A 22,993-nucleotide genomic window follows, 5' to 3' on the forward strand; every position below is an offset into this window, starting at 1 on the left:
TGATTAGGACATTTTGGAAAATTTGGAAATTTGTGGAAAGGTCTTATGGGACCAAACCTCTGAGGTCGTCGGTGTCTAAGCCTACACACTACTTAATCTAACTTAAACTATCTTAGGCTATGGACAACAAACACACCCATGCATGAGGGAAAACTCGAACCTCCGACGGGGGCAGGGGCATGGACCGTGACAAGGTGCCTTAAACCGTGCGGCTATCCCGCTCGGCTATGGCATTTCTGGAGCCTCCGAAGGAAGTGCGTGTTTGGGATAAGCGTACAAGAATTTTTGCCTTCATAGCGACAAATGCTGTGGGGAAATGCAACGACTGTTAGCGAAAATAAAATTTAGGTTTCTGATACTGCCTTTTATAATTCAAATTAGCAACAAGAACGATTTATCACGTCAGAGTATTGTACTTATTTTGTACTATTATTTTTCTCTAAAATGTATTACGTTGAGAACGTATTATATTTGTGACTACGAAGGCTTTCCCGGCGTAATAATTGATAATATTCTTCTCGGGTATGCAGCCGGATCATAACGTCTTCATGACACAATATTTCCGCGGTCCAACTGGCCGCCATCTTCAGGTGAGAGCGCTGGTGCACAATCTCGCCGGAACTGACTTCCCAGCGCAGCGCAAGCGCAAGAATTGGACCACCTTAAGGTTGTGTTCAAGCAGAATGGCTATACAGATAAACAGATTCGTCGTGCTTTCCAGTTTGGACCATCGCCTGAACCACCAGAAGATACCTGAAAATCGGTGGCTTTTCTGCCTTTTGCTGGGAGCATTTCCTCGAAGATAGGAAGAATTCTAAAAAGATATCACATCAAAAGTATTTTTCGTCCGCCAGCCAAGATTAGAGCGCTTCTTGGCTCTGTTAAGGATGACTTGGGTTTGAGGAAGCCCGGTGTGTACAAGATCCCTTGCCACTGTGGGAAGGCTTATATTGGTCAGACAATCCGGACCATTCAGGACCGATGTGTTGAGCATCAGTGGCACACACGGCTGCTTCAACCTGAGAAATCCGCAGTGGCGGAGCACTGTCTCACCGAGGGACACAGAATGCTATATGATGCGACACAAGTGGTTGCCCCTGCATCTCGCTATTGGGACTGTGTTTTAAAAGAATCCATAGAGATTCGTTTATCTGACAATCTTATTAATAGAGACAAGGGTTATCTTTTAAGTAAGACTTGGGACCCGGTGTTATCTGACATTAAAAAACAACGGTCTATGTTTCAATCGTTGGAATAAAATTTTTTTCTTTTATTTTTGACAGCGATATCTCGATTTCGCCTCTTTGCACCACTGGCGGCGCGGCATGTTTACTGCGCTAGAGGGCAGCTACGGCACCTTCTCGCACACGCGTTGTGGGTCTTCTGCGGCCTATATAGGGGCTGCCGCTTGCGCTGGGAAGTCAGTTCCGGCGAGATTGTGCACCAGCGCTCTCACCTGAAGATGGCGGCCAGTTGGACCGCGGAAATATTGTGTCATGAAGACGTTATGATCCGGCTGCATACCCGAGAAGAATATTATCACGTATTATATTTGATAAAAATATTAAAAATGGTCTATCTGTGTGAGGTTACCTCTTCAGATATGAAAGTTGCTTAGGGCATATCCCAATGGAGTGTAAAAGGAGTATTCCTACATTTCCGTTCATGATATGCATTGAGTTGACAAAAGTCGTGTGATAGCGATATATACACTTACAAACGGTGGTAGTATCGCGTACTTAAGGTATAAAGGGCAGCACACTGGCGGAACTGCCATTAGCAGTCACGTGATTCTTGTGAAAAGTTTTCCGAGGTGTTATGGTCGCACGATGGGAATTAACAGACTTCGAACGCGGGATGGAGCTAGATGCATGAGACACTCCATTTAGGAAATCGTTGGGGAATTAAATATTCCGAGATCCACGGTGTCAAGAGTGTGCTGAGAATACCAAATTTCAGGCATCACATCTCGCCACAGAAATGCAGTGGCCAACAGCCTTCACTTAGTGACTGAGAGCAGCGGCGTTTCTTAGCAGTGGAAGTCAATGTGGGAGGAATGTATCCGTTAGAATAGTGCGGAGATGGCATCAATGGGCTACAGCAGCAGACGAGCGACGCGAGTGGCTTCGATAACAACACGATATCTCCTGCAGCGCCTCTTCTGGGCTCGTGACCACATCGGTTGGACTCTAGAGGACTGGCACGGTCAAATGAGTCCCTATTTCAGTTGGTAATAGCTGAATATAGGGTTTGAATGTGGCGCAGACCCCACAAAGCCCTGCATCCAAGTTGTCAACAACGCACTGTGCAACCTGGTGGTGCCTCCACAACGGTGCGGACTGTGTTTTCGTGGAAAGGACTGGGTCCTCTGGTCCAACCGAACCAATCATTGACTGGAAATTGTTATGCTCTGGTTCTTGGAGACCACTTGTAACCATTCATGGAGTTCATGTTCCCAAACAACGATGGACAGTGCGGCATGTTACCGGGCTACAACTGCTGGCCACTGGTTTGAAGAACGTTCTGGACGAGTGGAGCGAGATTAATCCCGTCGAACGTTCATGGGTCATAATCGAGAGCTCAGTCCAAGCAGAAAATCTTGCACTGGAAACACTTTCACAATTATGGACAGCTGTAGAGGCAGTATGGCTTAATATTTCTGCAGGAGACTTCCAACGACTTTCTGAGTCCATGCCACGTCAAGTTGGGTAAAAGAAGTTCCAACACGATAATAGGAGGTATCCCATGACTTTTGTCACTTCACTTTATATGATACATTGGATAACGAGACAGTCATACAGAATTTTTTTAAAGAAACTTCGGTCATTTGACTGTGAATTGTTCATTTATTTTACACAGTCATGATTTCTGCTTTACAGACATTCTGAAGCGCATGTTGAAAATTTAAAATACATCTGATCCGTCTCTGACATGTCATCTTCATCGTCAGGAAACACGTTTTTTGACCACGACGTGTCGCAGACATATTTTAACTTTTCAACATGCACCCCACAATGGCTATGACACCTAAAACATGAGTGTGCAAAATTAATTAACAATTAACTGTCAAACGGCGGATAATTCCCTCAACAAAGAAGAAAAAAGAAAATGAGTCAAGAGATTCTCGTATTAAGCTTCTTCTTGGGATGTTGTAATGTCCGCCCCGATACCTGAATGGTCAGCGCGTTGGAATGCCGGTTTCGATTCCCGACGGGAACTCCCGGCCAACGACGCCATACACTCATTTCCATTTTTATGTTGTAAAAAGTCGAATCACGGCCGGACACACACTTTCGGGAGTGAAGATCTACATGTAGAGAAGCCGAATGTGCGGTTGTTGACTCCAGACCGAAATAGCTGTAAGGACATTCCTACATAGTGTTTATTAAAGTTGAAGCATAATCTGTTGTACGTCTGGCGTTATTATGCGATGATGATTCGTGGAACGACCGTTACATCCAGAAGAAAAAAGTGTCCAGTCGTTGGCGGCCGTGCAAAATATACGGAAGTAGTGGGAAAACAGGGGAAAGTAGTGGCAATTGTTTCTCTTCTTTTATGGGCACGTGGACAAAAGCGGACTAGCTATCATTGTTCAAAGCTGTTGGGTTAATTGCATAATGCGTAGGGGTGGGTGGCATTTCTCGGTCCAGGATACTGAGCCTGTCCACACATGGGTGATTGGGATGGTAAGTTTTGTTCACAGAAGAGAAGTAATACGCAGAGTTAGAAACACATTTCTTGTCTACCGGAACGCAGATAACGGACTCCTGTTATATCGAACGAACTGAGATACTCGAGGTTTAGGCTAAAAATCCTTTTCTTTCTTTTAAAAAAAATAATAATAAAGTTGGTCAATCCACTCTCACGATTCTACCGGAGTGAATAACTGCAGAAGTTCGACTTCCAAACTGCAGTGCACCTGTAATGAATTACATTATGCCAATGAGCGATAAAAATGCGACGATTTAGTCATTTGAGAAGTGAGTCCTACCTAGATCTGTTGCTGAGAGAATTACAATTTCGTCTGGCGATTTCAATTTTACAAGGATTTTCTTTCCTATTCAGGGCATTTTTCTGTAAAAGATCACCTAAATCCCTGCCGGGTTGGCCGAGCGGTTCTAGGCGCTATAGTCTGGAACCGCGCGGCCGCTACGGTCGCAGGTTCGAATCCTGCCTCGGGCATGGATGTGTGTGACGTCCTTAGATTAGTTAGGTTTAAGTAGTTCTAAGTTCTAGGGGACTGATGACCTCAGAAGTTAAGTCCCATAGTGCTCAGAGCCATTTGAACCATTTTTGATCTCCTAAATACGATGCCACAATATTTCCATCTCTAATGAGACCCGTGGTCTAGGGGTAGCGTCTTTGATTCATAATCGAAACGTCTTCGATACCGGGTTCGATCCCCGCCACTGCCTAAATTTTGATAAATAATCAGCATTGGCGGCCGAAGACTTCCGGCATAAGAAGTCAGCCTCATTCTGCCAACGGCCTTGTCAAAGAGGGCGGAGGAGCGGATAGAGGTTCAGGGCACTCTCTTGTCCTTGGGGTGGGAAATTGCCCATAAAGGCGGAAGAATCAGCAATGATCAACGACATGAGGATGCAGAAGGCAATGGAAACCACTGTATTACAGACACGTAACGTGTATCCACAGGACATGTGGCCTGTAATTGAAGAAGTGTTATGGTCTCTCCATTGGCAAAAGATTCCGGAATAGTCCCCCATTCGGATCTCCGGGAGGGGACTGCCGAGGGGGAGGTTACCATGAGAAAAAGATTGAATAATCAACGAAAGGATAACGTTCTACGAGTCGGGGCGTGGAATGTAGGAAGCTTGAACGTGGTAGGGAAACTAGAAAATCTGAAAAGGGAAATGCAAAGACTCAATCTAGATATAGTAGGGGTCAGTGAAGTGAAGTGGAAGGAAGACAAGGATTTCTGATCAGATGAGTATCGGGTAATATCAACAGCAGCAGAAAATGGTATAACAGGTGTAGGATTCGTTATGAATAGGAAGGTAGGGCAGAGGGTGTGTTACTGTAAACAGTTCAGTGACCGGGTTGTTCTAATCAGAATCGACAGCAGACCAACACCGACAACGATAGTTCAAAAATGGTTCAAATGGCTCTGAGCACTATGGGACTTAACATCTATGGTCATCAATCCCCTAGAACTTAGAACTACTTAAACCTAACTAACCTAAGGACATCACACAACACCCAGCCATCACGAGGCAGAGAAAAATCCCTGACCCCGCCGGGAATAGAACCCGGGAACCCGGGCGTGGCAAGCGAGAACGCTACCGCACGACCACGAGATGCGGGCCACAACGATAGTTCAGGTATACATGGCGACGTCGCAAGCTGAAGATGAACAGATAGAGAAAGTGTATGAGGATATTGAAAGGGTAATGCAGTATGTAAATGGGGACGAAAATCTAATAGTCATGGGCGACTGGAATGCAGTTGTAGGGGAAGGAGTAGAAGAAAAGGTTACAGGAGAATATGGGCTTGGGACAATGAATGAAAGAGGAGAAAGGCTAATTGAGTTCTGTAACAAGTTTCAGCTAGTAATAGCGAATACCCTGTTCAAGAATCACAAGAGGAGGAGGTATACTTGGAAAAGGCCGGGAGATACGGGAAGATTTCAATTAGATTACATCATGGTCAGACAGAGATTCCGAAATCAGATACTGGATTGTAAGGCGTACCCAGGAGCAGATATAGACTCAGATCACAATATAGTAGTGATGAAGAGTAGGCTGAAGTTCAAGACATTAGTCAGGAAGAATCAATACGCAAAGAAGTGAGATACGGAAGTACTAAGGAATGACGAGATACGTTTGAAGTTCTCTAACGCTATAGATACAGCAATAAGGAATAGCGCAGTAGGCAGTACAGTTGAAGAGGAATGGGCATCTCTAGAAAGGGCCATCACAGAAGTTGGGAAGGAAAACATAGGTACAAAGAAGGTAGCTGCGAAGAAACCATGGGTAACAGAAGAAATACTTCAGTTGATCGATGAAAGGAGGAAGTACAAACATGTTCCGGGAAAATCAGGAATACAGAAATACAAGTCACTGAGGAATGAAATAAATAGGAAGTGCAGGGAAGCTAAGACGAAATGGCTGCAGGAAAAATGTGAAGACATCAAAAAAGATATTATTGTCGGAAGGACAGACTCAGCATACAGGAAAGTCAAAACAACCTTTGGTGACATTAAAAGCAACGGTGGTAACATTAAGAGTGCAACGGGAATTCCACTGTTAAATGCAGAGGAGAGAGCAGATAGGTGGAAAGAATACATTGAAAGCCTCTATGAGGGTGAAGATTTGTCTGATGTGATAGAAGAAGAAACAGGAGTCGATATAGAAGAGATAGGGGATCCAGTATTAGAATCGGAATTTAAAAGAGCTTTGGAGGACTTACGGTCAAATAAGGCAGAAGGGATAGATAACGTTCCATCAGAATTTGTAAAATCATTGGGGGAAGTGGCAACAAAACGACTATTCACGTTGGTGTGTAGAATATATGAGCCTCGCGATATACCATCTGACTTTCGGAAAAGCATCATCCACACAATTCCGAAGACGGCAAGAGCTGACAAGTGCGAGAATTATCGCACAGTCAGCTTAACAGCTCATGCATCGAAGCTGCTTACAAGAATAATATACAGAAGAATGGAAAAGAAAATTGAGAATGCGCTAGGTGACGATCAGTTTGGCTTTAGGAAAAGTAAAGGGACGAGAGAGGCTATTCTGACGTTACGGCTAATAATGGAAGCAAGGCTAAAGAAAAATGAAGACACTTTCATAGGATTTGTCGACCTGGAAAAAGCGTCCGACAATATAAAATGGTGCAAGCTGTTCGAGATTCTGAAAAAAGTAGGGGTAAGCTATAGGGAGAGACGGGTCATATACAATATGTACAACAACCAAGAGGGAATAATAAGAGTGGACGATCAAGAACGAAGTGCTCGTATTAAGAAGGGTGTAAGACAAGGCTGTAGCCTTTCGCCCCTACTCTTCAATCTGTACATCGAGGAAGCAATGATGGAAATAAAAGAAAGGTTCAGGAGTGGAATTAAAATACAAGGTGAAAGGATATCAATGATAAGATTCGCTGATGGCATTGCTATCCTGAGTGAAAGTGAAGAAGAACTAAATGATCTGCTGAACCGAATGAACAGTCTAATGAGTACACAGTATGGTTTGAGAGTAAATCGGAGAAAGACGAAGGTAATGAGAAGTAGTAGAAATGAGAACAGCGAGAAACTTAACATCAGGATTGATGGTCACGAAGTCAATGAAGTTAAGGAATTCTGCTACCTAGGTAGTAAAATAACCAATGACGGACGGAGCAAGGAGGACATCAAAAGCAGACTCGCTATGGCAAAAAAGGCATTTCTGACCAAGAGAAGTCTACTAATATCAAATACCGGCCTTAATTTGAGGAAGAAATTTCTGAGGATGTACGTCTGGAGTACAGCATTGTATGGTAGTGAAACATGGACTGTGGGATAACCGGAACAGAAGAGAATCGAAGCATTTGAGATGTGGTGCTATAGACGAATGTCGAAAATTAGGTGGACTGATAAGGTAAGGAATGAGGAGGTTCTACGCAGAATCGGAGAGGAAAGGAATATGTGGAAAATACTGATAAGGAGAAGGGACAGGATGATAGGACATCTACTAAGACACGAGGGAATGACTTCCATGGTACTAGAGGGAGCTGTAGAGGGCAAAAACTGTAGAGGAAGACAGAGATTGGAATACGTCAAGCAAATAATTGAGGACGTAGGTTGCAAGTGCTACTCTGAGATGAAGAGGTTAGCACAGGAAAGGAATTCGTGGCGGGCCGCATCAAACCAGTCAGTAGACTGATGACCAAAAAAAAAAAAAAAAAAAAAAAAAAAAAAAGAGCTCGTCGCCAGCGGAACGTTAAACCATTTCGTCAACAAATAAGCCTGCAGTCAATGGTTGAGTATGCTTTTCTGGTTACTGAACCCGCAAGGATATTCCCGTAAATAAAAGATCTGCCACAACTCCGAGACTAGCTGCTATCCAGGCACACAGTTATTCATATCATGCGGTAAAGAGTATTAGTGTCGGTGCATTACATACCAGATGTGGAGTACAGTACAATGAGCGGGGCGTAACGCTGCTGGGCGAATCGCACGTGTCTATATCGGAATGGGCGGCTACAGCCTGTTTTGTAACTCTGCAGGAGCTGCGTCATGCTGAGAGCAAACAAAAAACACACTGACGAGATAAGACACGTCGATACCGCCGACTCATACTGACTCGCTTCACGTTTCTAGAAAGTTAGTAACTTATCTCGTCATTTACAGCATCATTTTAGAAGGCTCTGCAAAATATAAGGACGAGGTAGGTAACGTTACATAACATATTAAGAACTCGGTAAAAAAGTGAATGTAAGTGCGGCAGCATGTTACCAGACGTTTTGCAGTCATGTTGGACGTCACACGGCATGATGTCAGCGTCACTGTAGCGTAAAATTGGGCTGGTCTCTCAACGTGATGCAATAGAAGGAACGGGAAAAGACAGCGTGTGTCAATCAGCGAGTGTTTGCAATTCGCTGTGGTGATGTTCTCCATTACACGGGGTGGAGACAATATTTAGATGCTTTCACAAGGGGATGAATCATCTGGAAACTGGAAGAAGGACGAACTGCCCCGTGCGTAGCCCAGGACTTTTGTATAGCTCACAGTATTGTTCCACCTGCATAGGAAGTGTGCCGAACCACAAGTACTTGTTCGATCCCCACCTCTTTCTGTGTACCCTTCTGAGTGTCCGAACGAATAAATGGATCTCCACTGTAAGATAAAAAAAAATACGACTCACCACGAAGGAGATGCGCAGATTGGTCACATACTGATATTCATACAGGTGTCGACGGAAAATGCAAAACTGTAAACGTTGGCGGCCGATGGATGAACGTGTAACGCTGCAGCACAGTTGGCAAGGATAGTAAACAGGGGACGTGTCGATACCAGGATGCCATGCACAAAGGACAACTGGCCGGCCGAAGTGGCCGCGCGGTTCTGGCGCTGCAGTCTAGAACCGCGAGACCGCTACGGTCGCAGGTTCGAATCCTGCCTCGGGCATGGATGTGTGTGATGTTCTTAGGTTAGTTAGGTTTAACTAGTTCTAAGTTCTAGGGGACTAATGACCTCAGCAGTTGAGTCCCATAGTGCTCAGAGCCATTTGAACCATTTGAACAAAGGACAACTTCAAGGTTTGCGCACAAGCTCAGTGATACGCAGAAACACATGCACCGGTACAATAGGTATTATTATAAATTGACTTCATTCCCAGTCTAAAACTTATGTTGGAATGGATTGCACATACAGGTATCATATAAAGATGAGGATCGGTAATCACAGAAATTGGCAGTGTATTTACAGTTAAAGTACAGGGTTGCCATGGACATTCACAAAGAAGAAGGAAAACATCTTCAGCATATGAATACACTGTTAACAAGAGTAATGATGCAGTCTTAATTAAACAGTCCCTTAACGCAAGTAAGACGCCATAGTGACAAAACAAACATTAAATGCTGTAACTGAACAAGGCGAAAACTTCTTAACATGTGCCGCTACTCGTTCTGCCTGTAACTTCACGTATTTCAATATGGAATACATCATTACTTGCTGGCCACAAAACAACGGACACTTGGTACAGTCTGTTCACCACGACTGTATTCAACGTAGCTTAGCCCACATATAAAACTCAGAGGAATAGAGGCGCGAAATCACTGAACTCCATCGCTGAAGGTGTAATCTTTTCACTTACTTAGTTCAGAATTAACTTTGACTGACTGTGGTGCCACGTAGCATGACTACAAATCGAACGAATTCCGAAAGTAAAATGACCAAAAGCATTTGAATAAACGCGCATTTAAATTACAAATGAAGCAGCTCACGAGAGACTATATTTGCAGATCTGTAGACACTTCTAATTACGTCTCAGCACGGACAAAGATCGCTACGCGAAACTGCACTCTACTCATAGTATCTGAATATAAATAACCAAGAAATACTATCGCAAATTTATCTATTCAATTACAATTCCGATCGTAATAGATGGAAACCCGTTACGTCTTGAAATGAATCAAACCGAACTGTACCAGTACTCTCAAAAGAGCCACCGTCTTATACTCACCTGTCCCAGAAGCAAACCTGTCGCCTCATTTGCGTATTTCGGCCGTCCGCGTCCTCTCGGAAGAGTGGACGGGCGCACACTATCTTTCGTCAATGCCAGCCACAGCTCAGGGGCGCTTAAGGAAAAACGGAGTCTCTGTGGGTTTGCCCTGCGTTCATTGCTGTCCCCAACTACCATAAATAAGTTATGTTCAAAAATCTCAGGCACGTACAGTGGTTACCTCTATGCCACAGCGTGGAACTCATAAAAAAGACAGAAAATGACACACTACGAAGGAATTATACGAATAGAACCGAAATAGGTGGATGAGATGTACATGTACAGACAAACAAATGATTAAAATTTCAGAAAAAATGGATTATTTATTCAAGAGAAACACCTTCACAAATTGAGCAAACTAATAACGCACTGGTTCTCCTCTGGCCCTAATGGAAACAGTTATTCGGCTTGACACTGATTGATAGCGGTGTTGGATGTCCCACTGAGCGATATCATGCCAGATTCTGTCCAAATGGTGCGTCAGATCGTCAAAAGCCCGAACTGGTTGGAGGGCCTGCCCATAATGTTCGAAACGTTCTCAATTGGGGAGAGATCCGGCGACCTTGTTGACCAAATAAGCGTTTGGAATGCACGAAGACAAGCAGTAGAAACTGTCGCCGTTTGAAGGCGGGCATTATCTTGCTGAAATGTAAGCCCAGAAGGGCAATAAAACAGGGCATAAACTGTTATCTAGGTACAACTGTTTCATAAGAGTGCTGCGGATGAGAATGAAAGGGGTCCTGGTATGAAATGATATGTATACCAGACCATCATTCCTGGTTGCCGGACAGTATGTGTTGGCGACAGTCAGGTTTATGTTCCACAGATGTCCGGGACATCTCCAGAGGCGTCTTCGCTTGTCATCTGGGCTCTGTTCGAAGCGGGACTCTTCACTGGAGACAATTCTACTCCATTCAATGAGATTCTATGCCGAATGTACCCGATACCACTGCAAACGGGCTTGTTGGTGTACAGAGGTACTGTGAGCTCAGCCGCCTTTCTCTGGGCTTCCCGCCGGCCACTGTGGCCGAGCGGTTCTCGGCGCTTCAGTCCGGAACCGCGCTTCTGCTGTGGTCTCAGGTTCGAATCCTGCCTCAGGTATGGATGTGTGTGATGTCCTTAGGTTTAAGTAGTTCTAAGTCGAGGGGACTGATGACCTCAGATGTGAAGTCCCATAGTGCTTAGAGCCATTTGAAACATTTCTATGTTGGCCGCCTATTAATGGTTATTGAGGCAACTGAAGCACCAGCTGCACGTAGGATCGATGATAATAATGAATCCGGGTCTCTGAGTGTCTCTCTGGCAATTATTCGATCCTCGGTTTATGTCGTACCTCTAGGTCGGCCGCTCCCTTCTTGATGCTTTTTTCGGCCATGAGTCACCCATTCCTGCCAACATCGTAAACAGTGGCATCGCTCCTATTCCGATGTCGGGCGCTTCGCTGAATTCTCCATTCAGCTTCTTCCAAATACATCTAAATGACTGCTCTGCAATTTATAATTAAGTGCCTGGCAGAGGGTCCAACTAAACGTCCTCTCTAAAACGTTCACATCTGTCCGTGTTATTCACGCACCTGTCTACGAGGCACAGTTACTATGCGGTGAAACTACGTTGAAGCGTTACACATTCATCCATCGGCCGCCAAAGTTTACGTTTTTGCATTTTCCGTCGATACCTGTATGAATATCAGTACGTGACCAGTTTGCATAACTTCTGCATAGTACGTCTTTTTTAACCCTTAGGCCGGCCAGAGTGGCCGCGTGGTTCTAGGCGCTACAGTCTGGAACCGTGCGACCGCCACGGTCGCAGGTTCGAATCCTGCCTCGGGCATGGATGTGTTTGATGTCCTTAGGTTAGTTAGGTTTAAGTAGTTCTAAGTTCTAGGGGACTGATGACCTCAGAAGTTAAGTCCCACAGTGCTCAGAGCCATTTGAACCATTTTTTCCCCTTAGAATGGACAGCTCCATTCACTCGTTCAGATAGAAGGGTAGACAGGAAGAGAAGTGGATGAAACATAAGAAATTAACTCAGTTTCGTCCGCATTCTTCCTCCATAGGCTCGTCACTACAATAAAAGAGTGAGATTGGTGTGACTCACACGTTAATAACACGCTCGTTAATGCCAAGTGACAAATCCAATGAAACAGGATAACAGTACCGTTTCAGTTGTTCTTTAGGAACAGTGTAATTGGCCGTGGAAATGATTGTAGAAGCAAAGATATAGCGCAAGAAAATGATTAGAAAAAGTAAAACAATTAATCAGTTTTGCTTGGCGTGAATGTATGGTAGTAGGTGTAGAGATGGAGGACATTCAAAAAATTTGACTGGTTGGTGACCGGAAAACAATAGGATCAGTGACAGCTCGTAACAAGAATGACGCTGGAAGTGGAGAGGCAAGTTGTGAACTTTCTAGAAACGCGAAGCGAATAAGCATGATTCGACGATTTCAGTGCATCTTATCACGTTAATATGTTTGTGTTTGTCCCGATGACTTTGGCAATTTTTATCACTGTGACCACAGGTGTAATATACATAAATTTTTTCAGGTCGTGTCAGAATAAAATAAATTACATAGTTTTATTCATGAATTAAGATAAGAAATTTTGTAAAGTACCGTATAATTAATTTCATGAAACCAAAAAGAAAGCGCAGTGTTGAGAAAACCACTAAAGATTCCGTACATACAAAAGATGAAACGTATCGGCTTTAACATTAACTGCTTTCCAGAACGGAAATGATAGATTTATTAATTGCAGACGAACATGTAGCATACGAAAACCGCTGCAAAAAACGGTTATGCTAACGTAGAGTTCTGTAGGAATAGTGAAATTGGCTGGTGAAGTAAACATAGAAGTAAAGTTATTTGCGTGAGACGATGATTAGAAAATTGAAGACAAGCTACCAGTGTTGCTCGTTGTGATTGTAGTAGATGAAGATATTTGAGGACGCCATCAAAGAAGTTGAAAGGCTGATGATTGGTAAACGATGGAATCAATGGCTCGCTGTGTGACAAACATCATAACTGCGCTGGAGAGCAAAACTTAAGGAAGAAAGTAGCTTTCCCGTGATGTGGCTCTGTCTAGTAACATGACTCGATGATATTTGGACTATACGCAGAAAGAACTACTGCAGTAAATCCAGAAGGTAACTGAAAGAAGTAGCCAATGCGACGAACAGATGTTGTTGTTGTGGTCTTCAGTCCAGAGACTGGTTTGATGCAGCTCTCCATGCTACTCTATCCTGTGCAAGCTTCTTCATCTCCCAGTACCTACTGCAACCTACATCCCTCTGAATCTGTTTAGTGTATTCATCTCTTGGTCTCCCTCTACAATTTTTACCCTCCGCGCTGCCCTCCAATACTAAATTAGTGATCCCTTGATGCCTCAGAATATATCCTACCAACCGATTCCTTCTTCTAGTCAAGTTCTGCCGTAAAATTCTCTTCTCCATAATTCTGTTCAATACCTCCTCATTAGTTATGTGATCTACCCATCTAATCTTTAGCATTCATTTCGAAAGCTTCTATTCTCTTTTTGTCTAAACTGTTTACCGTTCACGTTTCACTTCCATACATGGCTACATTCCATACAAATACTCGATGTTAACAAATTTCTCTTCTTCAGAAACGCTTTCCTTGCCATTGCCAGTCTACATTTTATATCCTCTCTATTTCGACCATCATCAGCAAAACTCATTTACTACTTTAAGCGTCTCATTTCGTAATCTAATACCCTCGGCATCACCCGATTTAATTTGACTACATTCCATTATCCTCGTTTTTCTTTTGTTGACGTTCATCTTATACCCTCCTTTCAAGACACTGTCCATTCCGTTCAGCTGCTCTTCCAAGTCATTTGCTGTCTCTGACAGAATCACAATGTCATCGGCGAACCTCAAAGTTTTTATTTCTTCTCCATGGATTTTAATTCCTATTCCGAATTGTTCTTTCGTTTCCTTTACTGCTTGCTCAATATACAGACTGAATAACATCGGATGACACTTTTACTCGAGAACAATAGTTACAGTGAAGCCACCGTGATTTATTATTGCCCCCTGGACATTGAAAAAGGCGGGACACGGTTCTGATCAGCCTGTGTGATCACCAAGGACGACAGCGCATGCTGTGAAACGTGCTACCATGCTGGCTGCAAGGTTGGTGAGGAGTTCTTATGGTAGAGCGCTCCATTCCTCCATCAGCGCGGTTGACAATTCCTGGATGGTCTTTGGTGCAACTGGACGTGCTGCGACATGTCTCCATCCCACACGAGCTCGTTGGGATCTACGACAAGGTAACGCGCAGGCTAGTCCATTCGTCAAATTTCGTCTCGTTCCAAGAGACTCACCACCAGCACACTTCGATGCGGTCCCGCTCGGTCATCGATAAGAATGAAGGCAGGGCCGAATGCAACCAGGATAGAACAACATGGGGAAGGAGTACAGCGTCATAATAACATTGACCAGTGAATGTACCGTGTTCACATACAATGAAGATCCAAAGAAACTGGCACACCTGCCTAATATCGTGTAGGGCATCTGCGAGCACGCATAAGTGCCGCAACACAACGTGGTATGGACTGGTGGACTCGATTAATGTCTGAAGTAGTGCTGGAGGTAAGTGACACCATGAATCTTGCACGACGGTCCATGAATCCGTAAGAGTACGAGGTAGTGGAGATCTCTTCTGAAGAACACGTTGCGAGGCATCTTAGATTTGCACGTTCGTGTGTGGAGAGTTTGGTGGCCAGCGAAAGTGTTTTAAACTCAGAAGGGTGTAACAATTCTGTACGTATGGGGTGTCGCATTTTTCTGCTGGAATTGCCTAAGTCCGTCAGAAAGCACGAGGTACGCCAATGGATGCAGGTGATCAGACAGGATGCTTACGTACATGTCACCTGTCAGAGTCGTATCTAGACGTTCCACATCACTTGAACTGCACACGACCCACACCTTTACAGAGCCTCCATCATCTTGAACAGTCCGCAGCTGACATGCAGCGTCCATGGATTCATGAGGTTGTCATCCGCTCGATACAATTTGAAACAAGACTCGTCCGACCAGGCAACATGTTTCCAACTATCAACAGTCCAATGTCAGTGTTAATAGGCCCATGCGAGGCGTAAAGCATAGTCAAGGGTACACAGTCCGCGGCTCGTGGTCGTGCGGTAGCGTTCTCGCTTCCCGCGCACAGGGTCCCGGGTTCGATTCCCGGCGGGATCAGGGATTTTCTCTGCCTCGAGATGACTGAATGTTGTGTATCTTTCATCATCATTTCATCCTCATTCACTCGCAAGTCGCCGTAGTGGCGTTAAAGAACTTGTGGAGCGGCGGCCCAACCGCCCTGCGAGGGGTCTCCCGGCCACCAATGCCATACGTTCATTATTCATTAAGGGTACACAAATCGATGATGTTTCATTGAATGATTCTCACACTGACACTTGTTGATGGCCCAGCATTGAAATCTGCAGCAATTTGCAGAAGGGTCGCCTTCTGTCACGTTGAAAGATTCCCTTCAGTCGTCGTTGGTCCCATTCTTGCAGGATATTTTTCCGGCCGCAGCGTTGTCGCAGATTTGATGTTTTACCGGATTCATGATATTCACGGTACACTCATGAAATAGTCATAGATAAAATCCCCACTTCGTCACCGGCCGCGGTGGCCGAGCGGTTCTAGACGCTTCAGTTCGGAACCGTACGACTGCTACGTCACAGGTTCGTATCGTGCCTGGGGAATGGATGTGTTTGATGTCGTTAGGTTAGTTAGGTTTAAGTAGTTCTAAGTTATAGGGGACTGATGACCTCAGATGTTAAGTCCCATAGTGCTCATAGCCATTTGAACCATTTGAACCCATTTCGTCGCTACCTCGTAGATGCTGTTTCCCTTCGCTCGTGTCCCGACTGTAACACCACGTTCAAACTCACTTAAATCTTGATAACCTGCCACTGTAGCAGCAGTAATCGCTAACAGCTGCGCCATACACTTGTTCTCTTATATAGGCGTTGCCGACCGCACTGCCGTATTCTGCCTGTTTACATTTCTCGTGTCAAATCGTATCGAGCGGATGGACGTGTACGGGTATGAGAACAACCGAATGGATCCATTGGCCCTGCATGTCAGCAGGAGACTGTTGAAGCTGGTGGAGGCTATGTAATGGTGTGGGGCGTGTGCAGTTGGAGTGATACGGATCCCCTGATACGTCTAGATACGACTATGACAGGTGACATGTACGTAAGCACCTGCTGGCTGATCACCTGCATCCATTCAGGTTTATTGTGCATTCAGACGGACTTGGGAAATTTCAGCAGGACAATGCTACACCCCACACGTCCAGAATTGCTACAGAGAGGCTCCAGGAACGCTCTTATAACACTTCCGCTCCAGGCACGATTGAGCATGTCTGGGATGCCTTGCAGAAGATATCTCCACCCCCTCGTACTATTACGGACTTATGGGTAGCCTTGCAGGATTCATGGTGTAAGTTCCCTCTAGCACTACTTCAGACATTAGACGAGTCCATGCCACGTTGTGTTGCGGCGCTTCTGCTTGTTCGCGTGGGCCCTACGCGAATTAGCCAGGTGTACCAGTTTCTTCGGCTCTTCGGCGTATAACGCTAATTACACTATGTGACTTTTGCGACTGTCCTCCATAGCTTAGATACACGGTAAAATATTTTAAATTTTTTGAAAAAATACTATTAAAATCTTCTAAAAATTTTTTGGTAGCCACATTAGCTGTTAGCGTATCCTTTATTACTGGATCATACATGACAGGTTTCTCAGTTCAGTCTCAATAAATTTCATTCTACAGGTAACTATTCCGTTTTTTGTAATGACGGTCTGGCGCCCTACATTGGGCAAACACAGCGTATTTTCCGAATTCCGTATGGGAAACATTTGAGCCTTAAGTGTTCTAAATCAACGCTTATCATTCACCTAGGTGAAACCGAGCGTACTATTTCCGACCCGGCCACTAATCTAAGAATTTTATGTAACGGTAACAAAGAAAATGTCTTCAACGTACTCTGAATGGCCAGTTGGAACTCAGACATCGTAGCATGCTCTCACCTCTGATTCCCTGTGCCATCCCCCCTCCTCCAGTTTCTCACCATAAGTTCGTTCATTAGGCACCGGTTTTCTTTTTCTTTTTGCATACTAGTCGTCGCAGTTTTTAGTTCAGTTGTCAATCTACCTCTGTATCTATTGCACTACCTAGTCTGGACTTAAGCTATGACTATGGAGCGGTTACTTGTCTCCATTTAATTGTTCCGTAATGGGTTTTGTTACAGTTTAACCATTTACCTATAACTATGCAATCTCCTTTATTCATGTTTCACTACAAGAAGTTTAAGTTTTCTTTGACACCCCGCTATGTATGCATTTATACTATCTACGCCTAGCATTCATGTATGACTATGGAGCGGTTATTTCTCTCCATTTAACCGTTGCCCTAATGTGTTTGAACCGTTTAATGAATCACTCAGCGATTTCAAATTACTCATGTTATACTACAGGAAATTTTAGTTCTCTTCTACAGCCTACCCTCGTATGTATTTGAACTACCTACAGTTTGTCTAGTATTATTTTATGACTGTAGAACGATTACTTGTCTCTACTTCATATGTTACTGTAATTGGTTTTGTTGCAATCTTATCTATTTTCATAGGTGACTTTGTAATCTTTCAGGCATAGTCACGTCTCCATCATGTGGCTTTTCGGGCATCTGTTGAGGTTTCATCACTGGTGAGTCGTTATATTTTTCTACCCAAACACGGGTTTATTCCGTACGGTTTTCCTCTGCAGTCTTATTGCTACTCCTTTATAGGTTCATACCTGTAGCTCACAGTGCTCATGTACATGACCTGCGCCTGCTACCCACTGCAACTTTCGATGTTTCATCTTGTAATCATACAGTTTAGACGATTCTGGCAATTCGAATGGCATTCGAACGGTTGGGAGACCGTGTATTCAACAAACCAATGTTAAATTAGTTATGTATCTGCAGGAGTGTGTTTCTTGTTAATTGCTTTATTTTTAGCATTTTTATAACTTCTAATTGACATTAAATTTTTTTCATAGATGTATACATCTGAGAATGTGATTAGCTATCGCGAAATCGGCCGTGTATGATCCTGTAATAAGGGAACTACTAACAGTTAATGCAGCTACAGAATAGTTTTTGGAAGATTTTAATAGTTTCCATATTACACTAGTCAACAAACAAACACTTTTTCTTCTTTTACTTTGTAAATAGGTGCATATGTTCAGTTTTGGAGAGCTAAATTCACTGGGAAAATCAGTTTTTCTCTATCATATCACATTTCCCAGATACACAGTATAATCACAAAAAAGTACTGGCGAACACTGATAAACTTAAAACAGACAATAAATGCACGTTCAGAAATAAATAACTCAGTACTATTTAATATGGACATGACGCCAATAGGAAGTCTAAAGTAGTCCACAACATATTTACAGCTTCAATCTCCGATACTCGAAAAATGTGAAAATGATGCTCTTCTTTTGTTTTTCGTTTCATCACTCTCCCTAGTAATACCCAAGCAGTCATCGTCCATCAATGAGGTGTTCCAGTCACTTTGATAACGGTGCTTCACCGCACGGATATTTTGGTAGAAGCGTTCACTCTGATCATTACTTACGGCTCCCAAATTTTCCGGGAAGAAATCAAGGTGGGAATGTAAAAAGTGAATTTTAAGCGACATTCTACACCCATATTCTTGTAACTACGTAACAGATCATTCACAATGGAAACATAGGTATCATCTTCCTGTTGCCCAAAAGGCCCAGTCTCAACTCTTTTTGAAAGAGGACCAAATAGCTAATTCGATATTTTTCAGTTTGGTATTAAAAGTTGGATCTTTTTATCAATTTTCTTACTTTTGGTTCAACAAATATACCTTCTTTCAGCTTTGATTCGGCCAGTGTAGCAAATTTTTCTTTCTTCATCCATAGATTTTACAAAATTCTTCATAAGCCCCAACCTGACGTGAGGATGAGCAAATGTGCTAAGGCTACGTTTGAAACATCACAAGTTTTTACTATCTCTCACAAGAAACATTAAAGTGAACGGAGTTTAGAATTTTTATCAGTCTGCCATCTCGTGACGATTTGCAGATCTCCTGGCATATCTGTACAAAAAAATTAAAAATTACACACACAAACAAAAGAACAGCAAACAACAAAATACGGAAAATAAACAATAAAAACCTTCAAACAGTCAAAAACCTTATGGTAGAATACTTTTGAAAGGTAGATTCAGATTCTACATACAGAAATAAGCTGTAATTAGTACATCAAATTCCAAATACCAAATAGCTGTTGAGTAGTGTTACTTTTTCAGTGGTTCCACAATTTTTGTGTTTTGGATCGGCAGCGTGCAACAGTATTGTGTCCGCTTTGTAAAATGTTCTGTTTCTTTTCGGGAAATGTGTATGTGTGTGTGTGTGTGTGTGTGTGTGTGTGTGTGTGTGTGTGTGTGTGTCTGTGTGGGTGAGTGTATGTGTTCTCTTGTATGTGTCAAAGAACGGGTGTTATCATGTTCATAATTTTTGAACAGGTCATTAGGTTTTTCTTTTGTACTTAGTAACAGAACTGCTTGTCTTTGTTTCATGCCTCAAGGGAGTTCATTTGACAAGAGGAAGTTTTCATAAAACAAGAGGAATTATCATTATTCACTCTAGGGCAAACAGTTTGTTAATCACTAGTGAAGTGCAGGACATAGTGTCTGAACGAGATGTGCTAGATAGTGGAGCCGCCTTAGCAAGCCAGGAGAAGGTGAATAGTTGCAGGCAGAAGAATTCGCAGGAACCGCAATGCTGGGTAGTGCGAACGACCTTCCAGACAAAACAAGAGAGGCGGAAACAGGTTTAACGGCCCCTTCCACGTCCCTGGTAAGCACAAACGTGTGTCTGGAGCCCAGAGTGGACAATGTTATTGTGGGGTCAACCAACCCAGATTGGTACAATTGAGATGTGGGCCATACTGGCACACATGGAAACCAACATGCTCGCACTAATGTGACGGATGGTTCAGGAACAAAAAGGAGTTGCTTCATAGGATACTCGTAACAGTGGTGACCAATCTGTGGTATGTGACGAGTGACATGAGGAAATTAACGAGCAAGCTGAAGGCACGTTAAGCAATTGAGTATCTTTGATGGCAGGAAGCCACTGCACTTTGGAACATATTCAAAAGTAAGTATTTGAGAGTAGAATAGAGAATCCTGACAGCGCAGTTGAGAAACGTGACGAACCTAATGAGGGACCAGATGCTCAAACGGACAGCATGCAGAGTGCATCTGAGCCTACAGTCGTAGGAAGCTGCAGGTCCATAGAAGATGTTCAAGATGAGGTTCACAAGAACGAAATAGTCAGTCGTGAATTACACGTAACAAGTGTGGATGAGAAAGTGGGAGAAGAGCTGCAGTTAGAAGATGTGTGCATGTTATTGATAGAAGATGCGAACACACGAAGTTTGAACCACATCACGAGAATAGATCATAGTAGAGAGAGATTTTTCCAGACTACATATTTAAAAGTTCAGGTTAATTTTGTGGCACTCCACAAAGCAGAGGCGCAGTCTGAGTCAGACACCAAGATTAGTGGCAGTTATAGTGGAATCTGCTATGTTCTGAGTTCATTAGATAACTTGTGTGATTTGGAAGGTTGCAACAGCATGAGGCCACACGCTCAGAGACGACATCTGTTCAGGGTTTGTGCCGCTAAGATAGACAGGGCCTTTTTTGTTGTTTGGTGACGTGCAGGAGAAGGCGGGAAACGAGTGGTTACACAAATATAAAGTGTGAGAGACGTAGACGCAGCCCACTCCGAAGCAAGCGCGGTTGCGTCAAGAGTACCACGATGTTTATAGGAGTAGGAGCAATGAGTTTGATGCAAAATGCATGGTCAGACGTAGGCTCCGTGGCTAAAATATGACTTGTGCCCACACCTGTTCTCTGGCTGACAAAATTTTGACAAGAAAATGAAGTCAAGCATGAAAATGATGTAACAGTTGTGTTATTTGTAAGTAGAGTATGTGCAGATGTAGTAACACGTAGATAATTTGAGAATAGGACAGAAAGTTCATGAAATCATATTGGCTGGCAAAAAGGCATAGATTTTTGCGTAATAATTTTTTTAACATATGTTTGGTCCTTTCTGTAGCAGTAGAATAGTTCGTCAAAACCCCAACTAAACTGAACCCTCTGAATGAGAAGCCTTGCAGAATACAATGCATCTCCAACCTTAAAGTTTTCATAGACTAAGGTTTGTTATTAACTTCAACATGAGTCGTTCTTGGGTTTTTCATCGCTATCTGTATTAGTATTGTTTAGGTTTTCTTTTGCTCTCATCTTTCGTTTGTTGGACCTTCTAACCAAGTCATTATAACACGTTAGTTGTATTTCGAGTTGGAGAATGGTTCATTAGAGCAGTGTGTTTCTTAGATAACAACACACGTTGCAGAACAGGAAGAAACCTAAGATGGATGAAACTTCATGAAGATGTGTCGTCATTGTGGTGCACCAGGTAAGTTAGCAGTAGATTCATACTATAGATTCAAAACAGGTTCCAAACTAGCTGCAGTAAGATTAGTAGTAGTAGGTTATTACCAAAGATTCAAATAGATTCTCAACTAGTTGTTTCACAATGACCACATACTTTTTTGACAGATGACAGTGTTAAGGAACACTAATTTTCTCCATAGGTCGGCTACAGTGTGATAGAAATTCGTCAGTACTCATCTGACCTGTCGTGGTCTACGCTACAACCCTTATGCTACAACATGGCGATGTATAGAAGCAATTTGTTACAATTTTTCTGTAAAATGACAGTGTACGTGAGTTTGTTACAAGTCTGGTGTAACATAGTGGCGTATGAAACAGTCTGATATAATTTTGCTGTAACCTGGGGTGATTTGTTACAATTTTGCTGCGACATTCTGATGTATGGAGCAATTTAACTGTGGTCTCAGCCCAGCATGACATCTCCCCTGGTGATGTAATACTTTAAGTCAGAGAAGACAAGATATTTCAACAACACATTCATCAGACTGATATGAGATATTCACACTTCAGGCGCTGCTGAAGCATTCTCTTTAAAGTCGCCTACTTTATGAGAGGTCTTGTACGACCAGCACTACAATCAATATATGCTTTCTGCTGTTCCTGTCACACTGTTTCTGCTGACACTGTTTAGTAGACATATATTAATCCTAACTGTCACCGTTATGGCAAAGATTGTACATATCTTCCTTAAACCAGTCCTATTATTCGTATATTACGTTTCGAACACGAAATTTTCCTCATGAACCCACGATAGTAGGTCTGCAACAATTGTCTTCTATTTCTCCTTGTTCAAGGTCTGTTAAGTCCAATATTATGGTTTATTGACAGCGCCCTGACAATTACACACCCACTGACAGCTATATGGGCAAGTCTGAGCCTAATATGTAATAGGAAATTGCACTCCAGATCCGCCATCTATGATTAAGTACGTAGCACTATTGAGTCTGTGGAACTGCACATGGATTTTGGAATTTCGGTCCATTTTCCGAATTTTAGTGATCGATGATGATGACGACGACGATGTCGACATGGAATGGATGACTGGGAGCCCCCACCAGGGGAAGTTCGGCCGCTGAGTTGCAAGTTCCTGCAGTTGATACCACAATGGTTGACCAACCGTCGATGATGATAAAATGGTGATTACAACACCCAATCCTACAGTGGTGAAAATCTCTGATCCAGACGAGAATAGATCCC

At 43.2% G+C, this 22,993-nt stretch overlaps 1 protein-coding gene across 1 annotated transcript in view; it reads right to left on the reverse strand.

Annotated features, from left to right (window-relative positions):
- Positions 1–8,192, reverse strand: part of LOC126234705 (glutathione S-transferase-like) — a 70,066-nt gene extending 61,874 nt beyond the window's left edge. The window contains exon 1 of the mRNA XM_049943449.1: positions 8,121–8,192. The gene's annotated coding sequence lies outside the window, so the exon portion shown is untranslated. The remainder of the gene's footprint in view (positions 1–8,120) is intronic.
- Between the last annotated feature and the right edge of the window lie 14,801 nt (positions 8,193–22,993).

This window comes from Schistocerca nitens, chromosome 2 (genome assembly GCF_023898315.1).
Source record: "Schistocerca nitens isolate TAMUIC-IGC-003100 chromosome 2, iqSchNite1.1, whole genome shotgun sequence".
Lineage (NCBI taxonomy): Eukaryota > Metazoa > Arthropoda > Insecta > Orthoptera > Acrididae > Schistocerca > Schistocerca nitens.